Raw genomic sequence first — 9,196 nt, 5'->3', positions numbered from 1 at the left:
GTTTACTAGGAGAAATACACACAAAAAAGCTTACAAATTTTTATGAAGACAAATGTTTTTTAAAAAACTGATGTAGAAATGTGGCGAACTGAATTTAAGATTGGAAAAACGAGAAACTGAGAGAAACCAAAATTCACATATTTACTCATCTCTAGTGATGGGAGGGATACACATTTTTTAAAATAAAACAAACAATGATGTTTTACTGGAGTGTACATAATCACACACAAAGGACTATGGAAAGACAGACAGACAGACAGACAGACAGACAGACAGACAGACAGTAAGTAAGTTTAACATTACTGGTGAATTTTGATTTCACTAGCCACAATTATTGTGACTCTGCAATTTGCCATGCACAGCAAAAAAATGAAAACACTGGAGTATTTAAAAATGGGTTGTGACACATCCAGCTGTGTCACAGAGACTGCCCTGGACTAGATACAAAGGAAGCCTTGGCTTCTGCTCAGTGCATGGGATGGAGAATTTGCCAAAAACTGTTGTTCTCCTTGCTGGACAACAAGCTGATCATTTGTCAAAATTCTTTTCTTGCTGACTGTCCATCAAAAAGGGGAAAGAAATGTGCCAGCTTCCTCCTAAGCCTTTAATAGTGATTTTATGAACAGGAATGAGCAAGTGAAGCCTTGTATGGCTTGCAGCTAATATCCGCAGATCAAGCTGCTGTTAAAGGTGACTGTTGGTTAATGTTAGCAAACCTTTAGGGCACAGCAGCCCCTGTCCCACTTCGCACCTGGTCACATTGCAATCAGCTGAAGTCACTGGCTTTAGAAAGGCATCACTTTTTCAGAGAGCTGGTGGTTCAGAAGAAGCGTTGCATACCCTTCAACATTTATCTGATGAAAATAGGGACGTCCCATTCCATAATGATAATTTTGCTATTTATACCCCACACATCTTACTGGGTTGTCCCAGCCACTCTGGGAGGCTTCCAACATATATAAACACATAATAAAACATTAAACATTATTAAAAAAAAACCTTCCTTATACAGGATTGCCATCAAACAGCTTGGGGGTTGGATAACTCCATACCCTCCAACATTTCTCCAATGAAAATAGGGATATCCTAAGGAAAAGTGGAGGGACGCGGGTGGGTTAAACCACAGAGCCTAGGGCTTGTCGATCAGAAGGTCGGCAGTTCGAATCCCCGCGACAGGGTGAGCTCCTGTTGCTCGGTCCCTGCTCCTGCCAACCTAGCAGTTCGAAAGCCCCTCAAAGTGCAAGTAGATAAATAGGTACCACTCTGGCGGGAAGGTAAACGGCATTTCCGTGCACTGCTTTGGTTCGCCAGAAGTGGCTTAGTCATGCTGGCCACATGACCCGGAAGCTGTACGCCGGCTCCCTCGGCCAGTAAAGCGAGATGAGCGTCGCAACCCCAGAGTTGGTCATGCCTGGACCTAATGGTCAGGGGTCCCTTTACCTTCAAGGAAAAGTGGGACATTCCAGGATCAAATCAGAAATCAGAACAGCTTCTCTAAATGAGGGACGTCCCTAGAAAATAGGGACATTTGGAGGGTCTCGAGTTGCCATTTATCATCCTGGGCATCAGTTATATGTGGGCAGCTGCTGGTATCCACACAGCCCTGTAGCATGCACTGGAGCATATGGCCAACTTCCACCCATCCTTGCTGCCATGGGACCCCTTGCTTGGCATTAAGAAAATAATAACAGCTGAGGTGCTGCTGCTAGTAGCCACCACTTAGAATAATAGAATTGTAGAATTGTAGAGTTGAAAGAGACCACGGGGATCATTTTGCAATGCAGGAATCTTTTGCCCAATGTGGGGCTTGAACTCACAACCCTGAACTTAAGAGTTTCATGCTCTACCAGCTGAGCTATCCCCAAGTTATCTTGGCCCACCCAACCACATTCTGGCTGCTTGCCACACACATCACACCCTCCTCACCCCTGGATGTCCTCACTCAACAGCCGTACTTTTGAATGGGAGCCAAGTGACAGTAGGCGATAAAACAGCTAAAATCTTTCAGCACTTATTCTGGAAATACTTACCTAGGAAACGGCACTGATTCAAAGTGCACAGGAACTGCCTTATAGGCAACACAGAAGAAAATTAACTCCACAGAGGGGCTGCGTTTAAATAACCCATTTTGGGGAAGTACTGTAATTGGGGATTTCTCTTTAAAACAAAAGATGCGGCACACTGCAGCCTTAGCTTTAAAAAAGCGCTTTTGCCGCCTTTTCATGAACAAAGGGGAAAAGCACAAAGAAGAAGGAAGTTTCTTAATGCTAGGGCAAGCATGAAGGTGGACCCAAGGTTAGCTATTCTGTTGGAAAGAAATGGAATCAATGCTTTGAAGAGAAGAAGAAGAGTTTGGATTTGATATCCCGCTTTGTCACTACCCGAAGGAGTCTCAAAGCGACTAACATTCTCCTTTCCCTTCCTCCCCCACAGCAAACACTCTGTGAGGTGAGTGGGGCTGAGAGACTTCAGAGAAGTGTGACTGGCCCAAGGTCACCCAGCAGCTGCATGTGGAGGAGCAGAGACGCGAACCCAGTTCACCAGATTACGAATCTACCGCTCTTAACCACTACACCACACTGGCTCTGAAATGGAGGAGGATTTAGGCAGTAGAGGCTGGTTCATTAGCACAACTGGGGCATTGCCCCACCAAGCTCTGTCTGCCCTCAACCAACCCCCAGATTCCTGCCCCCTTGCTTACAACCAACCAACTGCAAAAAGAGAGAGAGCTTTTGAACTGGAGGGCTAAATGCAAAAGAGGACAGCTTTAACAGTTGGTATTTCCACCAACCTGAGAAGTTCTGGGTGGTCCTGGCCCAGGAGAAAGCATTATCTGTGGCAGCCCCCCAGTTGCGGAATTGTGTGAGGGCCACACACAGCTTCATCTGGCACCTTCACTATACAGTTTTCTGTGAATGCTTGAAGGTGCACCTCTTTAAGCCTTGGACACTTGAGGTATATATATTTCTTGTGACTTCAATTTCTTTTAAACTGTTTTTAATGTTGTGTTTTAAATTCATGGAGTTGTAGAACTGGAAGGGACTTGGAGGGTCATCCAGTCCAATTCCCTGCAATGCCCTGGGACTTTAAGGTAAAGAGTGGGCAATGGAATAAAATAAAAATAATGTAGAAGAGAGAATACATCCCTTGTCATTTTTTCTGTATCCCTGTGTATGTTTGCAGATATATGTGTGTGTGTGTGTCTATATGTACACACAAACATATATCTTCCTATATACATATAAATGTAAGACTGTTGTCATGCTCTGTAGTTTGCGGCAATGGCAACTCCAGTATGATGAGCAGCCGGCAAGAGAGCGGGGAACAGTGGTGGTGCCAGGCGGCCCAGGCAGGAACGGGGTCAAAGGCGCTTCTCAGAGCAGTTTAGCAAGCTGTTCTGAGAAGCACACGTCTTTATTTGAGCATGTGAACTTGAGCACTGAGCCATGTACCAAACGGCTGAACATCAGAAATGAAAAATCTATAACTAAAAGGGGGGGGAGAAGAGAACAGAGAGAACAGAGAGAACGGAGGGGGAATAAGAGAAGGTCCTGTTTTATTGTGAAAACCCTAACAGGCAAGAGAGAGAGAGAGAGAGAGAGAGAGAGAGAGAGAATGCACTTTCCTGTTTCCCACCCTCAAAGCCTAGGCCTGTGTGAGCCACATACTTCAAGCACCAAAAATAGTTAAACGGAAGGAGTTTTGAAAATGTGAGGCATGATGACTCGGCATGGGATTTGGAACCAAAGCTGACTGAGCAGTAAATTTCCTATCAATCTGCCATTCTCCTTGTAAGTTGTTCAACCGAATTTACCAAGCGGGGCTGCCCTTGAAGCTGACCCAGAAACTCCAGCAGGTACAGAATGCTGCAGCGAGGCTCCTCACGGGGTCTCTGCCATGGGAGCATATTCACCCAGTGCTTTTCAAGCTGCACTGGCTCCCGGTGGAGTACAGGGTCAGATTTAAGGTGCTGCTTTTGACCTTTAAAGCCCTTCATGGCCTAGGACCCTTGTACCTAAGGGGCCGCCTCTCCCGGTATGCCCCACGGAGAGCCTCAAGGTCCATAAATAGCAGCACCCTAGTGGTCCCGGGCCCTAAGGAAGTTAGATTGGCTTCAACCAGAGCCAGGGCCTTTTCAACTCTGGCTCCGGCCTGGTGGAACGCTCTGCCTCATGAGACCAGGGCCCTGCAGGATCTGATTTCTTTCCGCAGGGCCTGTAAGACAGAGTTGTTCCGCCTGGCCTTTGGCTTGGAGCCAATTTGATTCCCTCCCTCCCCCTCTTTCTTTTTTCTTTTTCTTCTCCTCCTGCGATGAGGCTACATTTTAATATTTTAATATTTCAATATTTTAATGTTGTATTTTAATTTTGTTTTTAAGTTGTAATCATTCAACTTGTTTTTATTTTGCTTGTAAGCCGCTCTGAGCCCAGCCTTGGCTGGGGAGGGCGGGGTATAAATTAAAAATTATTATTATTATTATAGTGTAAGAAGCATGCTTAAGACCAAATGAAGTGCGTTTAATTCTTTTTGAATTATACACCCAACGAAACACATTTAAGCTGTCTATAGAAATCAGTGGGGATTAAAATGGCTCATCTTTGGCTGGATTATGGACAGTCTTTTGAAAGCCTTGCAATGGCTGAAGAAACAGAAGGCCTTCTGATATGACTATCTGGTAGCCGTGGAGGTGGGGCATTTTGTATCTGGACTCTTGTATGATATATAACTGATTGTATAGTTCTGGTGCTAAACTTGCCCCCCCCCCGCCCCCACTTTTTCTGCTGGTTAAAAAAGTTTTATGCAGCCATTTATTTGTTTTGTTCCTGTAATGTAATATTGCCTTCTAATTATTCTATTTCTTATGACCTACCCAGGGAGCATACGTCATTTGATAGTTTATATATTGGGTGCCCCCAGAATTTGCTGCCTGAGGCATTCCCCTCATTCTACCTAATGGTAGAGCTGGTCCTAGTTTCACATTGACCACACTCTCCCATTTTATTATATTAGTGCAAGGGTCAAGTTCCAGAAGGAACTTGGAGGGGCTGCATCAGCGCATGGAAGGGATTTCTGCAGCACACACAATGCATGTTCATGCACACCCATCATATACATCTCCCCAATGCCACAAGGTAGCCTTTTTCAAGGATAACTCCTACTCAGCAGTACTTCTCTGGCAAATGCTTCCTTGGCACCATATAACCCAAAGCAGTGCCCTCTGTTGGGAAGTCCCATTGAGAAGGGAACAATTGAAAACCGCAACAACGAGGAACAGATCTGAACAAACCATTTTTTTAATTTAAAAAATGCTTTACTTTTCTTCAAAGATGCTGAGAGCATCATTTCTTCTGTTCATTTCCTAGCCACCGTCACCCCAAAAATACACCTAGCCAAGCATATTTGGATTAATCATCAATCAATTTTTTAAAAAACGTCCCACTGTTTTGCACTTGGTTGAAGTGCCACATTTAATATTATATTTTGCTCCAAGCAAAGAGGATGCTCATCTAAAATGCACATAAATCCACAAGGAAGTCATGAACGGGGCATATTCCCCTAAAATGTACATCAAAGGTGGCCTTCCAGATGTTGAGGACCACAGCGCCCATCTTCCTTGGCAGCTGGCTAGAGCTGATAGGAACTGGGGTCCCAAAACACCTGGAGGGTCACAGGCTCCCCAGTCCTGATATACATTTGTTACACCAAGAGGACCAAGCAGCCTTACAGAATAGTTGTATGCATGTTTACTCAGAAACCCTACTGTGTGCAACAGATTTATAGCCAGGAAGGTTGTGCATTTACTTCAGGTGTAATTTCATACTTGGAAGTAAAATCTATTGAAATTAATGGAATTTACTTCTGAATAGACATGTACAGGTTCCGTTGTTAGCAGTGCTTTTTTTTTTTCTTCAAAAAATGTTTAGGGGTACTCTCATTTTGACTCAAAAAAATCACCATTTTATAGTTCAACTGGAATAAATAAATACAGTAAATGGACAAAAGTACAAAGATTCACAAAATGTTTAGGGATATGCGTACCCCTGCGTCCCCCCAAGAAAAAAGCACTGGTTGTTAGTCTCACTCTGGTCATGTGTCCCACCATTATTATTATTTTTTAAAGTAGCTTTACTATGCTTATTTACCTAAAACAATGTTTTGTTTATACATTGTTAGCATCTCAGGGTGGCTTTCAAAAAAAGTTTAAATCACCATAAAATAAATCAAACCAAGAACATTAAAATGCCCCAAGATTTAAAAAAGCAGAATAAAAGCAGTCAAATGAATTTTAAAAACACAAAGCAGCATAAAAGCAACATCCAGAGGATTTAAAAGCCTACAAGAATTAATAAAAAGACTATAGCTGGAGCTAAAATGACACTAAGGCAAGCATCCCTGGGAGAACATTCCACAGTCAAGGAGCCACCACTGAATAGGCCCTTTAGGGTAGTCATGTGTCCTACTTTACAGAACAGTTCTTTGTGTGAAGGAGCCTTCTGTCTGTAGGGCTGTGTGGTCCAAGTCTGCTTGAAAAATAAAAAAAAACAGTGGAGAGCAGTTGTATTCTCATTTTGTATTTTTCTGTTGTGAACTGCCCTGGAATCTTCTTCTTCTTCTTCTTCTTCTTCTGATGATGATGATGATGAAGAAGAAGAAGAAGAAGAGTTTGGATTTGATATCCCGCTTTATCACTACCCGAAGGAGTCTCAAAGCAGCTAACATTCTCCTTTCCCTTCCTCTCCCACAACAAACACTCTGTGAGGTGAGTGAGGCTGAGAGACTTCAGAGAAGTGTGACTAGCCCAAGGTCACCCAGCAGCTGCACGTGGAGGAGCGGGGAATCGAACCCAGTTCACCAGATTACGAGTCTACCACTCTTAACCACTACACCACACTGGCTCTCATGAAGAGCAGTGTACAGATTTAATACATAAATAATAAATAAATAAATAAAATGAAAATATTAAGAAGTGGGTCCCCAACTACATGTTTTGGCCAAAGGCTCAGGTATGAAAAGGTTGGAGACGACTGATAATAATAGCTGGATATGCCTCAAGGTATATTCCATATGAAGACAGGAGTGCCTGGCGTGCTCTGGTCCATGGGGTCATGAAGAGTCGGACACGACTAAACGACTAAACAACATATTCCATATGCCTGTGAACAGTTGCCTGTTAGCTAGTGATCCCTGGATATCGCTTTGCTGTAGCAGCTAAGCAGATCTGGGTTTTCTCTCTACCTGAATGGGAGATCATCTGGGAATGTGTGCTGCTTTGGATTTCACAATGGGTATAAAAGTAAGGAAATAAATAGTATTAGTTGACCTCATCAGTTGCTGGGCTGTGTTAAAGCTTAATGGGTGAGGGAACTTTGCATATCAGGAGAGAAGTATTCACAGTGCTGGTTTTAAAAGAAGCAGCTAATCCAAACAAAACCTTGTTTGAGAACATGGTTGCTATATTTTCTCTGTGTATCTTTTTCAGTGAATGCCTGGGAACCGGAAGCAAGAAGACACAATCATTGCTTTTGTGAGCAGCAAACATTCCATCCATCAATTCCTCAAGTTGCTGTGATGTACGAAGGAAAGACACTAGCTCCACAATGTGGCCTTTTTGCAGCACTGCATCTGATTTTGTGTGTGGTACACACAAATGTCATATATTTCACTGATGTGACGTAAGCATATATTGAAGAACCCCACTCCCTGTCACACCTGAATTTCTCTGAGTGTCTCTCCTTCACACTATTTGATTCTCAGTCATCTGACTAAAACTTGCTATTCTGACGCTGGTAAATCTGCTTGATTCCCTGCTCAGAGGGCAAGTTTTTTTGGGGAGCTGAAGTACATCATCATTACCGCAATGCTTTGTATGTAGGGCTGCTTTTGAAGACAGTTTGGAAAATGCAGCTGCATCAGACTGGGGCAAGATGATCTGAAAGCATTACACCAATCCTGGCACAACTGCATTGGCTGCCAATTCATTTTTGAGCCCAATTCAGAGTTCCAGTTTTAATCAATAAAGCCTTAAGTGGCTCAGGACATCAGTACCTTGTTAATTGTGGGGTATGAAATGACAGTCTATGTGTTGTATAGGTGCTTTGCCTTTACTGATAAATTCCCTAGAAATGAAGGGTGCTTCTAGAAAGGGGTTAATATTACAGATGGGTCATTCTGATATCACAAAGGGTCATTCTAGAGGGTTTGAGGGTTTGTGGCTTGAAAGTCAATCACCACAGTGACAGAAATACTTCTTTGCTTCACTGGCAACAGTTTTAATTTATCAAGTTTCCTCTAAAAAGCGTAAACCTGGATTAAATTGGGAGGGGAGCGATATGTGTTCACATTTTGATGCCTAGGATATCATGTGAATTTGGCAAAAAACATTGATCCCACAATAAACCCACTTTTGAAGCTGTATCTTTTTGTTACTCAGACATTTAACATTTCTGAGGGAACTCAGCCTGGGAGATGACAACACTAGAAACCCACACTAACAAAATGTTAGCCAGATGTTTTCAATAGCCAAAAAATAGGGCAGGGAGCAGAAAATGGGGCCCAATCATGCTAAAGTGGAGTATTTGCAGCAGACCTCCACTGGATAGCTTTTGTTGGAAGGATAATAATCCTTTGGCCTTTTCTGTAATCATAATTATAAAAAGGTAAAGGGACCCCTGACCATTAGGTCCAGTCGCAGACGACTCTGGGGTTGCGGTGCTCATCTCGCTTTATTGGCCGAGGGAGCCAGCGTACAGCTTCCGGGTCATGTGGCCAGCATGACTAAGCCGCTTCTGGCAAACCAGAGCAGTGCATGGAAACGCCGTTTACCTTCCCGCCGGAGCGGTACCTATATTCTTATCAGATGCTGTGTTATTCCAAGCCAAATGTTTAAGCATTCTATCTGATGCACAGGATCTTTGCTTGCACTAGTGTCTGACTTCAAGTGTAAGTTGTGAGAAGGACTCAGTTCTTTAAAAGTATTTCTTAACAATCCATTAAAAGTAGGTTTCTGCTGCTGAAATGTTTTCCATGCATCTCCCTCATGTTTTGGTCTCATATACTGAAGCAAGTGTCAAGACCTAAGTGGCTGGCCATTGGTCTTATAACTTCTGCTTGGGGATGCTAGATGTAATTGATTAATTTGTGTCATTGGTTCTGTCTTGATTGTAGATTTACTCCTTAATTGTTGAACTCACTTGTG

The sequence above is a fragment of the Podarcis erhardii genome (genome assembly GCF_964252035.2).
Source record: "Podarcis erhardii genome assembly, chromosome: 10".
In the NCBI taxonomy this organism is placed as follows: domain Eukaryota; kingdom Metazoa; phylum Chordata; class Lepidosauria; order Squamata; family Lacertidae; genus Podarcis; species Podarcis erhardii.
The sequence above is the reverse complement of the archived record's forward strand: the minus strand, read 5'-3'. Positions refer to the sequence as shown.